The following is a 20,021-nucleotide window of genomic DNA, read 5'->3' as shown; positions in this document are numbered from 1 at the left end:
AAGCCCGCCATATTTCGCGGCGTGCTCGCGATACATTTTTCCCCGACAGCGTGCGGAAAGCGTACATACAAATTCGCGAAGATCAACGAGCAAGCAAAAATATGCGGTCGAGGGAGCGGAAAATCGGGAAATGGGGCTGATGCGGGGGGCAGGCGGGAACGGCGAATAAAGTATCCGTGCCGTGCATGTCATATTTGCGCGGCGATTTGGTAGCCGACCAACGTTATCATAAAATCAGACCGACATATGCGAGTACGTTCGCGCAGAAATGAACCACTTCTCGGACGAGTGAAAGAGCTGCACATCCTCGGCGATGGAGCCGCTGCCGCCGCCCCGCCGACGCACGGTCGAGATATCGATTGGCGGTTCGCGATAAAAATCGGCGATACGAGGAATACCGGTGGCGACCCGTATAGAATGCAGCTGTCAATATTTGAATGATACGGTTACGCGGCCGCTGCGTCGATAGCGTGCTCGTGCGGATTCCATATGCGGTTCGTGGCGCGAGATCACGTTTCGGATTGCGCTGTCCTTCGATCGTACGATCCAACTAATTAATTTATAAACTGCGTCAATTATTCTAGCGGATAACGACGGACTCTTGAGTGCAAATGATTGCTCATACGATATTTCGAGTGTTTTGTATGTTGCATGACGTGAGAGCAAAACGTCTATAAAGATTTAGAAAAGCTAAAATAAAGTCTCGTTTTTTTAATTGCGTGACTAATACATGTGAAAAAAAAAGAAAGTTAAACAATATATTTAGGCATTGTACGCAAGCTTGGAATGTTCTATCATGTTTGATTCGTCTAATATTGCATGGAAAAATTCTTGTTAATGTTAATAATGTTTCCACCTTCTTTTAGTGACAATCTATTGTCTATATTAGACTTCGTTAAGATTTCATCCCGTGTCGCTGAGTAACAGAAAATTTATGTCAATAATTAGTACTAATTCGGAATACGGTAAACTCGGTTACGCCAAATAGCGCAAATTCAGACGATATGTGTTTATATTAATAGGGTTATATTAATATCATCGTTGGAAAACATTTCAACTAATCGTGTCAGATATATTAATATCGCCGAACGTTACAAAATGCCACTGAAATACGATTCTATCCTACCGCGAACAATGTGAAAAATATATCATTGCGGGTCCAAAATCGAACCGGAGCCGGAGATGGCGCGCATTTATTATTCAGCCGTTCGTTCGGTGACTTAGAGTTCTTGTCCCCGCGCTTTTACGCTGAAGAGCACGGTGAGATATCACTTTTGTCCTGCGCTGCGAGCGCGGTTGTAACGTTACGAATAAAACCGATCTCGAAGGGCAGCCACGCGAGAATAAAGCGAAACGTCTGAGCGGTAAGACATATCTTACGGGTTACCGATTGATACGTGCTCGTTTTACGTGAATTCAGCTTGTTGGAAACACGATAACGATACGCATTTTGCAATGGCGAAGAAAGAGGAGAGCGCATATATTCGCGGTTATCGATAGGTACATTGAGACTCGTGCCAATTACACATCGTGCGGTAATAAATTCGATGTAATATTAATGAAAATACAAAGGGAATAATGTATTGATATGTCAATAATAAGCAATTAGGTTCCTTCTGATAATACGCAGACGGCTACGATAACGATAATAATCTTACTCGCTTTCAATAAATGCTAATTAAGTCGCGTGATTATCCTTTACGATAATGTATATAATAAATAACTGTTAAAAAGAAGCGTTATAACAATAATAAGACAAGATAACGAAAAGGAAAAAACGGTAGGTAAAATTATCGGAAAAAACGCGATCGTTGCGGAATGAAAATTATAGTTTCCCGTCGTTTAAGATTGCACGTGTCACATCGCGTTCGATACGTCCCGGAGCGATTTTATGCCAAAGAATAATTATCGCGAAAAAACAATCCATATTTGGAGTTATGAAACCATAATCAAACAAGGCAAATAAAATGCAATCGATACGCTGTTTACGTGAAATTCTTTCCACTAGTTAAAGCGCTCATCATCGACGCATTCCGATTTCTTTGATCAGTTACAGATTTAATAATATCGATTTAATAATAATAAGATATCGAGATTTGAATATTTATCATCAATAAAGAAAATAATCACGCATAAAATAAATCGATCGTTGACACGATTGACATGTACGTTTTCATATTAAGATAATTCCCAATAAAATTTTTTAAATCGCTTCAATCGCTTCGATCGTCTCAACGCGATTTCCCGAGGCAAGTGCAAACAATGTAAAAGATTATAATTATATTACCGATTTTCACGTTTATCCTTAATGAATAAAATCGTTGCGGATTTAACTGATTGTGAGTTACATGCTTGACACACTCCCCAGTTCGAACTGCCGGTCGCGCAGTCAATTAAATCGCGTATCTAGTCGGACTTGTTTGTCGTGATACAGTTTTTGCTTTCGAGCAGTTTTAATTACCGCAAAAATTGGAATATCAGCTATTTTGATATTTATCAACTGAACAGAATCATCGTTCACCGAGTAAATTAAATTAATTACCGATATGTGCTGCTTTACTAATTTCTCATCAATTAATTAAACCGCGTGCGTTCTGTGCTCAATATTCTGTTACCTCAATTTAAACACTGAAATATCTTTAATACAATAAAGTATAATACAAACAGTAAAATAAAACATAACGTAATTATTTCCGTAAGTTTGTTTTAATTTAGAAATCTTTAATTTTTAAAGGTTTAACATCTCGAATATTAAAATTTTAATGTCTCATCGAGGCTTCTCTCAGCAAATTCTGCAGATTATAATATAAACGGCTGTTATATATTTTTCGTTAGTAGATAAAATCATCGTGCCGAATAAATTAGAACTGCTCATAGCCTAAAAAAAAAACGCGTGCTCTCTCGTCGACACGTATCTCGGCGTTGATCTTTACCTCTGAGCAAGTAGGCGGCGAGCATCATGTCCTTGAGCTGCGGAAGATAGAGGCCATTGAGCAAGCCGTGGTTCAAGTAGTTCATATTAGGCAGCGGACTGTTCAGCCCCGGCCTGAGGTGATTCAGGTTCGTCAGGTGGCAGGGGTGGCTCAGTCCATGATTCAGGCCTTGATCCTCGCCGAGCAGCTCGCAGATTCTGCACCGGATCTTGGTCATACTGCCGATTCCCTCGTCGACGTCGTCGTCGTCCACCACGCACTTGCCGAGCTTGTCCCGAATCGGCGCCGCCACTTCGAACGACCGGCTCACGCCCGGCAAATCGTGAGACTCGAGCGAAAGTTCTTTTCTCCAGGTATTACAAAAATATATTTTGTACACGACTATATCACTGTGCGCGGCGACTGCGCGCGCTCTGCCACGGCACTTCACTCGGCACTTCCCCCTCGATCCTCTGATAAATCGAAACGAAGACATCACACGTTATACGATACAGAAAGTTATAAGACTTCGTATACGATGGGGAGACTCCTGAACTTTCTCTCGATGTTAATCAGAGACCTTAAAATCGATATAATTCTCTTTCAAGTTGTATTTAATTGCTAGACTCGCGTGTCTGTAATGTCGTAATCAGCATATATTGCAAACATATGTTAATTATTGAATGTCTCTCAACATTAATTAATATTGTATATATAAATATATCATAAATGCAAAAGAGTTTTTATCTGTAACATAACTAATATTGAAAAAGTTTGGTGCTTAAAAGATCAAAATAGCAAGTAAAAATCGCGATATTCCTCTAATAATATCATCTATATTGATATACCTATCGACACATTGGACTTTCTCTCCATGTTAGTCCAGACGTTGAAATATAACGTCTGACTTTCGAGTTGTGTTTAATTGCTAGATTCGCGTGTCTGTAATATCGTAATCATATATTGCAAATATATGTTAATTATTGAATGTCCAACATTAATCAATATTAAATACATCGTAGACACAAAGTTTAATACAGAAAAGGTTTGCCGATTAAATGATTAAACAAGTAGTAAATGAAAATTGCGATTATTCTCTCCAAAGGTAGCCTTATTGACATCTATCATCACATTTTATTTCCTCCTTCTCACGTCTTTATGTATAATATCGTGTCGTATCAACACTTAATGAATTCTAATGAGAAATTGCGCTTTGTATTTGCGCAAATCGTATCTGATAATTGATATCGTGCGGATCTAACTAAAACGATTTTCAAAAGCACGACGATAACAACGAAATGACTTACTCCGGCAACCGGCGGCCAACCCAGCGACGACAAATTGCCTTACGTTCGCAGCGATCGCGGCGAAAATTCACGCAGCGAGGCGTTTTGTCGCGTCGCGTCGGCAGAAACTGCGGCGCGCGTTATCACGTTACGACTTATCAGCGGAATATCTGTCTACTGACCGAGCGCTACACGAGGTCTCTAAACCCCGGAGCCTCGCATTTCATACCGAACCAATCGAGGCGCGGAATTGACGACCTTCGGCTATCGGCCGTTTCTTCGAACACGACGGCCGTGATGCGAGAATTAATGCGCTTCAATTGTTAGCTCTCGATTTATACTGCCCTCGTACCTGTTGCTCGTTTAGTGTATCGACATAACATAACGCGCGTCGGATTGTCAACGATAGAGCCATTTCGAGTTTTCGACTAAACCATTTCGGATTTCTTGCAAAAAAAAACGAGTTTATGTTTTAACTGAAAATGGGAGCTTTGTGTGTTTACTTTGATGTTCCATATTTCTATATTTTTCGTACTTTCTGTGGATTTTTTTACCTGTCAATGACAAATCTTTTGGAGCACGAGAATTGTTACGTTCAAAACTTAAAAATATATAGACGGCTGAAAGATTTTCTTTTAAGTATTTTTGCTTGGATTCAAAACAATTTTGATTTCAAATTGTATTTAATTGCAAAGCTATTTATTATAAATTTTAATATCAAAAAATATTAAGACGATACGGTTTTGATGATCATGTTTTCTATAAAAGAAATCAATTCCAAATTAAAGAAAAGTGCGAAAAGTTTCAGATATATTCTACATAAAAGGTACCCCAAAAAGTCTGTTTTATATCAAAATTCACGAATAGATTTCCTAAACGCATGAGAGAAAAAACAATTTACTATTGTAAGAATAGTTTATTTGTTAGCGTAAATCTTAAGAGTTGCTTAATAAACTGAATTTGAAAAATTATTACGAAAACTGAGAGCGCGCGCTCAGTTTATTTTATATATAAATCTCTCTGAAGTATAGATAACCAAAAGTAGCTTCAAGTCGGAGTAGTTGAAACCGACGAGCTTTCCGGTTTCTTTCATGTAAAAGCCGAGCAAAAGGCGTTCCGACCTTTTAACTCCAAGAAAAAGTTACCGCATCTCGCTTCGCGGTTTGAAATTGATCTCAGCGACGTTTCACGACAAAGAGGACGCCCACAGTGCTCGAAGAATAAATGCCGAAACATACGGCAAAGCGTAAAAAAAGCCCACGTTAAATGAGGAACAGTGCGCGCGGCAGTGTATTTGTCAAGAGTTTTCGGAGTTATCAAACTCCGCAAAACTTCCAACTCATTATTTGAACGCAATTTGATTTACCAACGAAGTTTTATATAATGCACAGTGGCTTATGAAAGTATTCATGAACGCGATTTTGTTCAACCTATATAGAGGTGCAACCCACTAGTATCGTTTTCGCGAAGCAAATCTCTTTCGTTCATTAGAGCGTGTAAAAAAATTGGATTTATATATAAAAATGTCGATTAAACAAAAACGATAAACTATATATACTTATTATCGTGTAATTAATTGCTATATCAATTTTCTCCGTAAAGCGATATGGCCATTCTTATTCTTCTCGAAAAAAGAAGTGACCGTTGACAGAGAAATGAATTAGGACAAATCGCAGCTGGAAGCCTCGACAGAGCGAAACACCGCGACGAGACTTTTATTCTTTGTCTACGCTCCTCTGCGGCAAAACATACTCGGGAGGAACAACCTTGGCCAAGTTCCGTAACGGAATATTGGAAATTCCGTTTCGCGAAGCTATGCGATGCAATATGTTTTGGCTCGTCTATATCTCTCGTTATGAACAACGATTTGTTGACCTAAGTAAAATACCTAATTTACGTTTATTAATTGTAATATATGACGATTTATCTAATTTATATTAATAATAATTATAATATTGGAGAACAGATAATCGTCCTTTCTAGAATCGCGCGTCGTAAAAACAAATTTTATTTGAATATATATTTCTATTTTTTCAATTATTTGCAAAATAAAAGTTTATTGCGTATACAGTCAGTTATAATTATCCGGGAACGGTATGAAACATATTCGTTTTCATCGGTAAATAACTAAAGCAGAATGGAATACAATATCGTGGTGAATGATAACATGAAATCGTGATCGAATATTTCCGCAGTTTGTCAATAAGAGTAACAAATCGTATAAATCTTCCATATGTGAAAGTAACTATGATTGGTTACGCGTATCGAGTTTTAACGTTTCAAAGATAAATAGTTAACGAATAGTTTTGTATTGGAACAGTTATCCTGGCAAATTTAACACCATACGTCTATATTTCTCGCGATCATGCGATAAATGCTAATAGTCCTATCGCTATAATTAAATAGCGTTTAAATCGTCAAATTATTTAAAGAGCAAGTTAAGGCATCTTTGTGTGTGTAATGACGTCAGATTACTGTTTTAAACAGTAGGGCGCGTAAACAAAAACTATCATAGCAATGAATATATTAAATAACTTAATTGAATAAACTGATAGCGTTTTTCACTGGCAGAACTGGTGCGCACTCAGTGCACATTAAAGCTGTTGTACACTGATTTAGTCTCTAATATTTAAAGTAAAATGCAAATATTTCGACTGATAAAATACTCAGTACATATTTTACCAAATAGTGCAATAAAGAATATTGAAAATTTCATGATTTAACCCGATTATATTAAACATACACTTTACGTTGGTTTGTGTACGACGGCTTTAATGTGCACTGAGTGCGCACCGGCTCTGCCAGTGAAAAACGCTATTAGAAAAAAAGGTAAACAGTGTGCACTGCTACACACCTGCACATTCCGGACGTAACTCAACGAATTAGTGACACAACCAGCCATTGTACTTCTCGATGTATATCACAAAGCGACTATAGCGAAAAACTGATATGTGCCTACTGAAGTCCTTGACAATGTATCTTTCCTATCTGTTACTACTCTTGCTGAACTTATATAAAGCAGTTACGAATTATTCAAGTCATACCTACGATATCACGTCAATAATCATTACACCAAAATGATGATTTAAAAACAAAATGGAAGATACTGAAATGGAAATATTTCAGCTATCTAAAAACGCATTTTAATTGCATGCTGCATTTTGTAAGTTGATGTAATTAGGAAACAAATACCGCGTTTATATTTTTAAAGTTCTATAGATAGGACATCTCTGACACAACTTTTAAAGTATTTTTATGAGTAATACGAAATCTTAATTATTGTGACGATTAATGCACAGATATAGTATAATATATCAAATTTATTATTTTATCGAGAGGTTTATAATAGACAATATATGTATATGTATAATAATTACGTAAGGGGAAAGATCATTTTTATACGAGTATCACACTTGCAACTTAGTGAAAAGTGTTTCGAACAGACTTCATGCGTCAAGATTAGATCTGCGCTTGTGTGAATTTTGTCAATTTTAAAGAAAAAACCAAGAAAGTGCCGCGCGAAGCGTGTGAAATGGTTAGCTCAGCAAGTGCGATAAAACCTTTTGTGCGGTCTTTTATATTCCACCTTTCTGCGGTATCGTCTACTTCACTCCGCGTCTTTTTTTCTCACGAAAAACCTTCTCTTCCCTTCTCACTCCTTCCCTTGCTGTTCCGCAGACAAAATTGAAGCAGGTGTAAAGCAAAATTGACGATGTTTAAAGATAATGTCACTTTGCTTCCATTCTCTTTGTTTCAGTCATGCTTGATCGATGAATCATCCTTTTTGTTCTACGAACGTGCGCGTTCTGATTTTTGTTACATCAGTGAGTATAGATATAGAAATAATATATCTACGTTACATACATAGAAAAATATAGAAAATTAAAAGATCTTTAGTCGTTCTTTATGCATCCTATCATTTCCAAAACATGAGCACAGTACATGTTTATCAGTAATACGATTCGAATAAATTAATAAATATTAAGAAATCTCAATTAACATGTTAGCAATTTTGTTAATTTGTCGTAGCTAGAACAGAAAAAAAGATCTATGTTTTCTATATCTCACCCTTTTATTTCATTATATTACTCCATATATTACGGTGCACTCATTATAGAATAGATCAAGGCATAAAGACTAGCGCCCGCTTAAAACGGACGATAATAACGAATCTCGATATGCTTTGGTTAAATATCTGCATGCACAAATGTAGTTGATAAAACCGCTGTTGCTCATTTTGTTGCAATAGCAAGATAACGTCCATTACGATTCTAAAGATGGGCGAGTAAAGTTAGATAAACCGAGGTTGAAAGTGTAGCGAATTGTAGCAGAGTGCACTGTATTACGGCATTATGAGATTACTTCGTAAAATCTCTCTTCTTGGGGATTTCCTTCGGCGGTTAATTACCGCGCGCGCGGAACAGTTTTTCGAGAACGAAGCCGCAATGTTTTTCGACCTCTCAAGACATTGTTTAATTGTGCGACAGGAAAACATCTCGCTTCTCTTTGATTACGTTAGCATTGCTAATCCGCAAAACTGCGTTTACCGCCCGTCCTCCTCCTTCGTCCCATCGCCCCGGACACCGTAAAGAATCGCCTGGACTCGGCAGAGCTCGTGCTTTATTTATGCAATAAAGTATAAGGAAGGCAAGAGACGAGAGGGGAGATTTTCTCTTTCGGTGCGTGCGCACGCGAAGTGACGGGGAGCAGTGGTCTCGCGAGAAATCCGTTTGAATGCATCGCCATGCGAATCTAATCCCAAATAAAGCGCGTCGGGACGCGTCGACCAAATAAAATCAAATGAATTATTAACGACGATAAGGACAATGGTCCTCGCGCGCCGCGCCGCCCGCCGCAAAAGCTCTCGTAAAAGGTGAACTGTCGCTTGCGTGCTCACGTACGCGCGTGTGCATTAACCCCTTTCGTTCTACCGCGACTTGAACCGCGGACGTACTTTTTTTTTGCATGTACTTGATATGCAAGCATGTAATTTTAAAGTGAGTTAATACCGTTATCGAATTAAGTTTCGTGCCATAAGTAATTTCATTTTTAAATGGAATGAATAGAGAAAGACTGGTATATCTTATTAACAAGAGCGTTGTCGACGTAATATAGTCTTTCAATATCCATCTATTTATTTTCGACATTTTTTATGGATCAAAAGTGACGTATGTTTAGTCATGAATGTTGCTATAGTAGTCATATGAGACATAGAAAGCGATATAACAATAAAAATCAGTAATTTTAGCATAATATAGGATAAGTAAGTTGAGATAAACGTTTTGATAAGATTTGATAAAATAATTATTACTATTAAAATTGCATGAGGCAGAGTTTTCTACGTTAATTGGTACCTTAAACAAATTAAATGTCTAAATATTAGACGTCTCATTGTTAGCCATCATTCAAACCAAAATAAACTTTTCTGATATTTCCGTGCACGTTTCACTAACGCATCGCAAATCAACCACGCGTCTTGATCATAAATCATGTCTTCTCGAATAGTCACGCAAATGAAATGTCAACGCGATACCCCGGCTACAGCGTGTGCGCGCGCGCGTCGAGGTTTTACTTTCCGACATTAATACATTAGACACCGGAACATGCCTTTACGAAGGACGAGAGATAAAAATACGCTCGCTCGCTCGCTCGCGTCGCTCGCGTCGCGGAAGCACTTCCTCTTTATGCCATGGCACTTTGCCACCCCATGTTACCCCAAGGTTTATACAAACGCGGCGGCGGCGGCGGCCGGCAGCGGCGCCAGGGACTTTTTATCGTACCGAGGAGCCGATAAGCCTGAGCCACTCGTGAGTCACGCTTCCGTTCCGCGCATGAGGTGAACCCTTTGGACAAAGTGTTTCTTTCACATTCGTCATAAAACGATTATCGGAGCGACTGCGCGCGATTACAATGCGGCCCGTGCGCGATACGCCTCCCTCGGCGCGTTTCCTCCCCTGGTACGTTATATAATGTTTCTAATGGAAGATGAAAAGGATACTCCGAGTACTTTCTCGATAAGTGGCAAAAATCTTTGACGTTGACAGCGTGTGCTCGACGCACATTTAACTCTTCCGCCGCGCTAATTGTAAGCGTAATTAGGCTCCACCGATTAGAGCTTCGATTTGACATTAAGAGCAATCAATCTAACAAAATTTGATCGTATAGTTTTACATTTAACAAATATAAATTTGCCTAAATATATCTGACAATGAGCATAGGTAAAGTTGATGACATCTGCGAGTGGCAGCATTACAAGAGATAACGTCATTTCTTCCGAGGATGCAATTTTGGTAAATCATGCTTCCCTCGTGCGTATATGCGTCTTTTCGCCCCTTATTAAGAAAACGACACCTAATGGTTCGCCGTCCTTGGGAGACGGCGAGACACTGCTCGCGAAATCGTCAGCGCGAAAGAAAGCAATCGCGGCGTGATCTCATCCGGATCGACGAGGCGCGGATCCTTCGTGATTCAGACGCAAAAGCCTTAAATAGCACTTACAAGAAGAGATTCTGGAATAAGATACCACACAAGAGGAAAACGTCGGCTGTTTCGATACGCGTGCGAATCTGTCTGATGGTTGCGTTGCAAAATTTTGCTCGCGTTGACCGCAACCTTTTTCGATGCTTCTCGACTTTCTATCGCGAAAATCAGTTTCTCCCGGCGGATCCGTACCCCGACGATATCGCCGAGCGTTTAGAGTGAAAGATAAATGCGCCGTCACTCGGAACTTATATAAAGACAGGCCGGCGTCAACAAGTTGCATCATATTTTCCGACACGAAGAACTCGCCGATCGTCGCGCGCGACGCCTCGCGCGAAACGAACCTCTATTAAGCTGGACCCCCCACCAGCGCAAATCAAGTTCGCATTAGGTCAAAAATTTAGTGCTATTTAGGTGCTAATTAAGTGCCCTAGTCCGAATTTTGGTGCTCGAACCGTTTAGCAGGAAATCGCGTAAAAAATGGGGGGGTCCAGCTTGCCATAAAGCTGGACCCCCCCATATCAGAAAATGGTCCTACAGAGAAGATAAGTACACTATAATTTAGTGCTAATTAAGTGCTAATTAAGTGCTCTAAAAAAACGATAAAATGTTGACAGATTATAACATTTATTTAAATATACCATTATATATTGAACACAGAACCGTCGCGGTCGACACTAACACTTAAAAAGATTGCTGCATGAATATATTCGTTACTAAAATGATCGAAAACATATATTTCCCAAATCTGAGTTCATTGCTAACAGTAAAACAATTACAATAATTAACTTAGACCAGCCGTTGGCGCTGAGCACTAAGTTCCGTCATCTGATCGTCTACGAATTAGTTGCTCGCATGATTATAATATTAAAATAATTCTCAGACATTGTACTTTAAAAGAATATCACGATTCGAATTTAGTGTTAGCAGCTTAGTGTTGAAATTAATTAATAAATCAATACAGCGCGCGCTTCGCGGATAAACTAATTAATTTCAACGCTATACAGCTAGCACTAAATTCGAAACGTGATATTTTCTTAAAGTACAATGTCTCAGGATTATTTTGGGACCAAAAACACGCGAGCACCTAATTCCTTGACGATGCAGTAACGAATTGAAGAGTGCTGCGCGCGCGCTCCATGAGTTAATTAATTTATTTCAACCCTTTGCAGTTAGCACTAAATTCAAATTGTAATATTTTCTTAAAGTACAATATCTCAGGATTATTTTAAGACCATAATCACGCGAGCACCTAATTCTTTGACGATTCTGTAAGGAACTTTAGAGCGCGGCGCGCGCGCTCCATGGATAAATTAATTAATTTCAACGCTATACAGCTAGCACTAAATTCGAATTGTAATATTTTCTTAAAGTACAATGTCTCAGGATTATTTTGGGATCAAAAACACGCGAGCACCTAATTCTTTGACGATGCAGTAACGAATTGAAAAGTGCTGCGCGCGCGCTCCATGAGTTAATTAATTAATTTCAACGCTATACAGCTAGCACTAAATTCGAATTGTAATATTTTCTTAAAGTACAATGTCTCAAGATTTTTTTGGGACCAAAAACACGCGAGCACCTAATTCCTTGACGATGCAGTAACGAATTGAAGAGTGCTGCGCGCGCGCTCCATGAGTTAATTAATTGATTTCAACCTTTTGCAGCTAGCACTAAATTCTAATAGTGATATTTTCTTAAAGTACAATGTCTCAGGATTATTTTAAGACCATAATCACACGAGCACCTAATTCTTTGACGATTCTGTAACGAATTATAGAGCGCGGCGCGCGCGCTCCAAGGATAAATTAATTAATTTCAACGCTATACAGCTAGCACTAAATTCGAATTGTAATATTTTCTTAAAGTACAATGTCTTAGAATTATTTTGGGACCAAAAACACGCGAGCACCTAATTCTTTGACGATTCTGTAAGGAACTTTAGAGCGCGGCGCGCGCGCTCCATGGATAAATTAATTAATTTCAACGCTATACAGCTAGCACTAAATTCGAATTGTAATATTTTCTTAAAGTACAATATCTCAGGATTATTTTAAGACCATAATCACGCGAGCACCTAATTCTTTGACGATGCAGTAACGAATTGAAGAGTGCTGCGCGCGCGCTCCATGAGTGAATTAATTGATTTCAACCCTTTGCAGTTAGCACTAAATTCGAATTGTAATATTTTCTTAAAGTACAATGTCTCAGGATTATTTTGGGACCAAAAACACGCGAGCACCTAATTCCTTGACGATGCAGTAACGAATTGAAAAGTACTGCGCGCGCGCTCCATGAGTTAATTAATTGATTTCAACCCTTTGCAGTTAGCACTAAATTCGAATTGTAATATTTTCTTAAAGTACAATATCTCAAGATTATTTTGGGACCAAAAACACGCGAGCACCTAATTCCTTGACGATGCAGTAACGAATTGAAGAGTGCTGCGCGCGCGCTCCATGAGTGAATTAATTGATTTCAACCCTTTGCAGCTAGCACTAAATTCGAATTGTAATGTTTTCTTAAAGTACAATGTCTTAGGATTATTTTGGGACCAAAAACACGCGAGCACCTAATTCCTTGACGATGCAGTAACGAATTGAAGAGTGCTGCGCGCGCGCTCCATGAGTGAATTAATTGATTTCAACCCTTTGCAGCTAGCACTAAATTCGAATTGTAATATTTTCTTAAAGTACAATATCTCAGGATTTTTTCAAGACCATAATCACGCGAGCACCTAATTCTTTGACGATGCATAGCGTTGAAATTAATTAGTTTATCCGCAAAGCGTGCACGCCGCGCTCTAAAGTTTGTTACAGAATCGTCAAAGAATTAGGTGCTCGCGTGATTATGATGCCATAATAATCGTGATACATTGTACTTTAAGAAAATATCACGATTCGAATTTAGTGCTAGCTGCAAAAGGTTGAAATCAATTAATTAACTCATGGAGCGCGCGCGCAGCACTCTTCAATTCGTTACTGCATCGTCAAGGAATTAGGTGCTCGCGTGTTTTTGGTCCCAAAATAATCCTAAGACATTGTACTTTAAGAAAACATTACAATTCGAATTTAGTGCTAGCTGCAAAGGGTTGAAATCAATTAATTCACTCATGGAGCGCGCGCGCAGCACTTTTCAATTCGTTACTGCATCGTCAAAGAATTAGGTGCTCGCGTGATTATGGTCTTAAAATAATCCTGAGATATTGTACTTTAAGAAAATATTACAATTCGAATTTAGTGCTAGCTGTATAGCGTTGAAATTAATTAATTTATCCATGGAGCGCGCGCGCCGCGCTCTATAATTCGTTACAGAATCGTCAAAGAATTAGGTGCTCGCGTGATTATGGTCTTAAAATAATCTTGAGATATTGTACTTTAAGAAAATATTACAATTCGAATTTAGTGCTAACTGCAAAGGGTTGAAATCAATTAATTAACTCATGGAGCGTGCGCGCAGCACTCTTCAATTCGTTACTGCATCGTCAAGGAATTAGGTGCTCGCGTGTTTTTGGTCCCAAAATAATCCTAAGACATTGTACTTTAAGAAAACATTACAATTCGAATTTAGTTCTAGCTGCAAAGGGTTGAAATCAATTAATTCACTCATGGAGCGCGCGCGCAGCACTCTTCAATTCGTTACTGCATCGTCAAGGAATTAGGTGCTCGCGTGTTTTTGGTCCCAAAATAATCTTGAGATATTGTACTTTAAGAAAATATTACAATTCGAATTTAGTGCTAGCTGTATAGCGTTGAAATTAATTAATTTATCCATGGAGCGCGCGCGCAGCACTCTTCAATTCGTTACTGCATCGTCAAAGAATTAGGTGCTCGCGTGATTATGGTCTTAAAATAATCCTGAGACATTGTACTTTAAGAAAATATTACAATTCGAATTTAGTGCTAACTGCAAAGGGTTGAAATCAATTAATTAACTCATGGAGCGCGCGCGCAGCACTCTTCAATTCGTTACTGCATCGTCAAGGAATTAGGTGCTCGCGTGTTTTTGGTCCCAAAATAATCCTAAGACATTGTACTTTAAGAAAACATTACAATTCGAATTTAGTGCTAGCTGCAAAGGGTTGAAATCAATTAATTTATCCATGGAGCGCGCGCGCCGCGCTCTATAATTCGTTACTGCATCGTCAAGGAATTAGGTGCTCGCGTGTTTTTGGTCCCAAAATAATCCTAAGACATTGTACTTTAAGAAAACATTACAATTCGAATTTAGTGCTAACTGCAAAGGGTTGAAATCAATTAATTAACTCATGGAGCGCGCGCGCAGCACTTTTCAATTCGTTACTGCATCGTCAAGGAATTAGGTGCTCGCGTGTTTTTGGTCCCAAAATAATCCTGAGACATTGTACTTTAAGAAAATATTACAATTCGAATTTAGTGCTAGCTGTATAGCGTTGAAATTAATTAATTTATCCATGGAGCGCGCGCGCCGCGCTCTATAATTCGTTACTGCATCGTCAAGGAATTAGGTGCTCGCGTGTTTTTGGTCCCAAAATAATCTTGAGATATTGTACTTTAAGAAAATATTACAATTCGAATTTAGTGCTAGCTGTATAGCGTTGAAATTAATTAATTTATCCATGGAGCGCGCGCGCCGCGCTCTATAATTCGTTACTGCATCGTCAAGGAATTAGGTGCTCGCGTGTTTTTGGTCCCAAAATAATCCTAAGACATTGTACTTTAAGAAAATATTACAATTCGAATTTAGTGCTAGCTGCAAAGGGTTGAAATCAATTAATTCACTCATGGAGCGCGCGCGCAGCACTCTTCAATTCGTTACTGCATCGTCAAAGAATTAGGTGCTCGCGTGATTATGGTCTTAAAATAATCCTGAGATATTGTACTTTAAGAAAATATTACAATTCGAATTTAGTGCTAGCTGTATAGCGTTGAAATTAATTAATTTATCCATGGAGCGCGCGCGCAGCGCTCTAAAGTTCCTTACAGAATCGTCAAAGAATTAGGTGCTCGCGTGTTTTTGGTCCCAAAATAATCCTAAGACATTGTACTTTAAGAAAATATTACAATTCGAATTTAGTGCTAGCTGTATAGCGTTGAAATTAATTAATTTATCCATGGAGCGCGCGCGCTGCGCTCTATAATTCGTTACAGAATCGTCAAAGAATTAGGTGCTCGCGTGATTATGGTCTTAAAATAATCCTGAGACATTGTACTTTGAGAAAATGTTACAATTCGAATTTAGTGCTAGCTGTATAGCGTTGAAATTAATTAATTCATCCATGGAGCGCGCGCGCCGCGCTCTATAATCCGTTACAGAATCGTCAAAGAATTAGGTGCTCGCGTGATTATGGTCTTAAAATAATCCTGAGATATTGTACTTTAAGAAAATATCACGATTCGAATTTAGTGCTAGCTGCAAAAGGTTGAAATCAATTAATTAACTCATGGAGCGCGCGCGCAGCACTCTTCAATTCGTTACTGCATCGTCAAGGAATTAGGTGCTCGCGTGTTTTTGGTCCCAAAATAATCCTAAGACATTGTACTTTAAGAAAATATTACAATTCGAATTTAGTGCTAGCTGCATAGCGTTGAAATTAATTAATTTATCTATGGAGCGCGCACGCAGCGCTCTAAACTTCCTTACAGGATCGTCAAAGAATTAGGTGCTCGCGTGATTATGGTCTTAAAATAATCCTGAGACATTGTACTTTGAGAAAATATTACAATTCGAATTCAGTGCTAGCTGTATAGCGTTGAAATTAATTAATTTATCCATGGAGCGCGCGCGCTGCGCTCTATAATCCGTTACAGAATCGTCAAAGAATTAGGTGCTCGCGTGATTATGGTCTTAAAATAATCCTGATACATTGTATTTTAAGAAAATATCACGATTTGAATTTAGTGCTAGCTGTATAACGTTGAAATTAATTAGTTTATCCGCGAAGCGCGCGCTGTATTGATTAATTAATTAATTTCAACACAAAGCACTAACACTAAATTCGAATCGTGATATTCTTTTAAAGTACACAATGTCTGAGAATTATTTTAATACTATAATCATGCGAGCAACTAATTCGTAGACGATCAGATGACGGAACTTAGTGCTCAGCGCCAACGGCTGGTCTAAGTTAATTATTGTAATTGTTTTACTGTTAGCAATGAACTCAGATTTGGGAAATATATGTTTTCGATCATTTTAGTAACGAATATATTCATGCAGCAATCTTTTTAAGTGTTAGTGTCGACCGCGACGGTTCTGTGTTCAATATATAATGGTATATTTAAATAAATGTTATAATCTGTCAACATTTTATCGTTTTTTTAGAGCACTTAATTAGCACTTAATTAGCACTAAATTATAGTGTACTTATCTTCTCTGTAGGACCATTTTCTGATATGGGGGGGTCCAGCTTTATGGCAAGCTGGACCCCCCCATTTTTTACGCGATTTCCTGCTAAACGGTTCGAGCACCAAAATTCGGACTAGGGCACTTAATTAGCACCTAAATAGCACTAAATTTTTGACCTAGTGCGAACTTGATTTGCGCTGGTGGGGGGTCCAGCTTAATAGAGGTGCGGAACGACGCGTTTACAGATAAGAGCTGAAGCTGTACAAAGCGTTCATGAAATGTGCAAACAGATTTCTTTGTGCATCGAGAATAAAGCACAACTTGACACGTTTTATTTGTCGTTGCTAAATACAGGCTGTACAATGCATGCGAATAATTGCTCACAAAAATATTCTCAGGGCGATAAAAGATTCAATTTTCTGAATGACTTTCCTCTCTCCTACAGCTTTGCTTCGTAGTTTATAATAATTATTTTGTGCATCTATTTGTCGATTGTTTAATTGTCTCCGACAATCCCTTTCTTCAGTCGTATCATCATATCATTTATATCAGAGAATAACTGTACTAAATTTTAAGTGTACGGACACTTTGAAGGGAGTATTCGATCACGAAATGACTCGGTTAAGCTTGGTTCAGGAATGGCGTGTCTTCTAACAAGTTAACTAGCAATCAAACGTGTTCCTAATTGGCGGCCTCCTAATAATGTAACACCCTACGGGTATTCTAACGTAGAACCCAACCCTACGCTAATTGTTCCGATGCGAAATTCTCTACGTGTTTCGTAACACTCCCCCTACATGGGCAATGAAATTTCAGTAATTTGTTACGTAACAAGTTATATACTATACAAACGCACAACATAGATATCAAGACTTTATGGAGCCATATGCTCTGTTATGACTAAATTATCGACAAACGAATAATCATAAGATGCACAGGTGAATTAACAACCACGAATTTTTCCAGTTATCTCAGAACGTTGAAAAAAATAAATAGCGTAATTGGATCGATGTAAATTGATATGTAACTGACACGATTAAATAAATTCAATTTATGCAAAAAACGCTTATCTAACGTTTCCAAAAAATACTCTAATTGCAAAACTGCCGTTACAAGTTACACGTTAATCGATGCCTGCCTGCAGAAAAACGAAGTCAAAATTATGATCAGATTTATCAGATCTGCGACGCGGTGCAGATCTAATAAGCGTCGGTCATATCCGATCGCGGCTCCGATTCCGTATATCGGCGATTATAGATCCCAATCGATTTCAGAAACGCGCGATCGCCTTCGGCTTATTTTATAACGGATGCAGGAATCATCCGCCGTGCGATGCACGGATTTTTTTCGCGCGACGCCGTGCGCGAAATCCACGCGAGCGAAAAGCGCCTCACCGCTCCCGCCTCGTGTCGTTTCGAAAACCTAACGCATAAGTAAAAGCGGCGCGGAGAGAAGCGGATTACACGTGGAAATTATCTATCGGACAAATCGACGCGCGAGCCTATAATTCTCAACCACTAGCGGTAAACGGCGGAGGTATCAAATGGTAGGCGCTATTATTACCTCCTTTTTGCCGAGCGATTCGAGACCATTTGCACCTTCCGCCGTGCCCAGGTGCGCCTAAGTACGGCTGCCGGCAAGAACGGTAATTCACCCCCCCACTCGACGTGCGATGATAGCGTGCGAGCGCGGTTTATCCTCTTCAGGGAATGATCCCGAGAACGACGACGATGCGACTCGACTAATCGAGCGGCCTGCGAACGCCAAACCTGATTGACTCGCTAAAACAAACTGGAGGATTTCCTCAACAAAGAAGCACACCGATCGGACGGTTGCAGAAGAGACGCGTAAAATGAGACACCTCTCGTATGCGCCTAAATGTCAAAAGATATTATACGTGAAAAAATGCTCTCCGCGCTCGGCCACGTACGATGGAAATAGCGCGATTTGAATTTCAGATAACCGGTGCGGCTAATCACACTGACGTAGACGGTAGGCTGAAAAAAGAAAAGGAGCAAGTGGGTTTTACGCGAAGCTTCCTGTTATGCGGCGCGACGAATGCGGCGCGGAGTCTCAGGTGCAGTCTCGAGAACGTTGGTGGTTTTCGTTCCCGCGATTAATTCCCGGATTTGCGTGTAAAATAAGTTTTGATAAACAACCGTTCGACGTCGTGCACGGCTAACTTTGACGTTTAAACAGGAGTTTACGACACGGAGTTGTCAATTGTTTGAGCAAAACGTACCGTAAGATGAGCATTAACTACCTCAGAATTATCACGTTCACGCGTAATACGCCGAGGCGAAAGATATTAATGACAGTCGGGGAAAATTAGCATGAAAGTTTCGCGATGTAAACACACCTTGCATCACAGCGTGACGCGCAAAAGTCGCTATACGACGCGACGCACTCCGCCAACTGTGCGGATCGTTTACGCGATGAAGATCGATCGGCTTTCCTGGCTTCCTGGAAGATGCGCGCTCGAAGAGGGAAGCCGATCCTAACGCGAAACGGTGTGGATGATCATCAGCGGAGAGAGTCGCAACCTGCGATCGGCGCGCTCGAGCGAAAGAACGCGCGGCCGAAGGAGGAAGACGCGAGGCCGGCCGGGACTTCCCCTCGTTAATCTGCGGCCGCGATAATGATATCGCGAGCCTCGTTATCGTCGCCGAGGGTGGAACGTCACGTCGTCTCGCAGTGTCTCTCACGCGGGCGATCGACGGTTCAGTGCGCGCATCCACTGGGTTTGCGGCAGGTGATATTCGCGGCGGCAGCGGCGGGTCCTGTGAGCGCTGCTCTCGACCGGACTCGTATGCCCGCTCGGTATTCCTCGTCGGCGGCCTGCCAGCCGCCGCGTCGTACGTCGTATACGTGCTTCGCGGCCGCGGGCGAGAGGAAGACGAGGATGAAGTCAGTGGTGTACGTGACCGAGACGGGACTAGGCGGCACTGGCGGCAGGTGAGACGCAGAAGGGAATACGTGAGGCGCTCGCGGACGGAACGAAGACGGAGAGACGGTC

At 39.9% G+C, this 20,021-nt stretch overlaps 1 protein-coding gene and 1 long non-coding RNA gene across 3 annotated transcripts in view; both read right to left on the bottom strand.

The window, feature by feature from the left end:
• The window catches only part of LOC143898591 (uncharacterized), a 125,493-nt gene that overhangs the window by 57,931 nt on the left and 47,541 nt on the right, over window positions 1-20,021 (bottom strand). The window lies entirely within an intron of this gene.
• On the bottom strand, window positions 8,266-19,356 carry LOC143898607 (uncharacterized). Its single transcript, XR_013257262.1, has 2 exons — window positions 18,569-19,356; window positions 8,266-10,041 (listed from the first exon to the last, which is right to left on the bottom strand). It is a non-coding gene; the product is annotated as an uncharacterized LOC143898607 (long non-coding RNA).

The sequence above is a fragment of the Temnothorax americanus genome, unplaced genomic scaffold (genome assembly GCF_048541705.1).
Source record: "Temnothorax americanus isolate GAGA-0224 unplaced genomic scaffold, ASM4854170v1 Scaffold24, whole genome shotgun sequence".
Taxonomy (NCBI): Eukaryota; Metazoa; Arthropoda; class Insecta; order Hymenoptera; family Formicidae; genus Temnothorax; species Temnothorax americanus.
The sequence above is the reverse complement of the archived record's forward strand: the minus strand, read 5'-3'. Positions and strand labels throughout refer to the sequence as shown.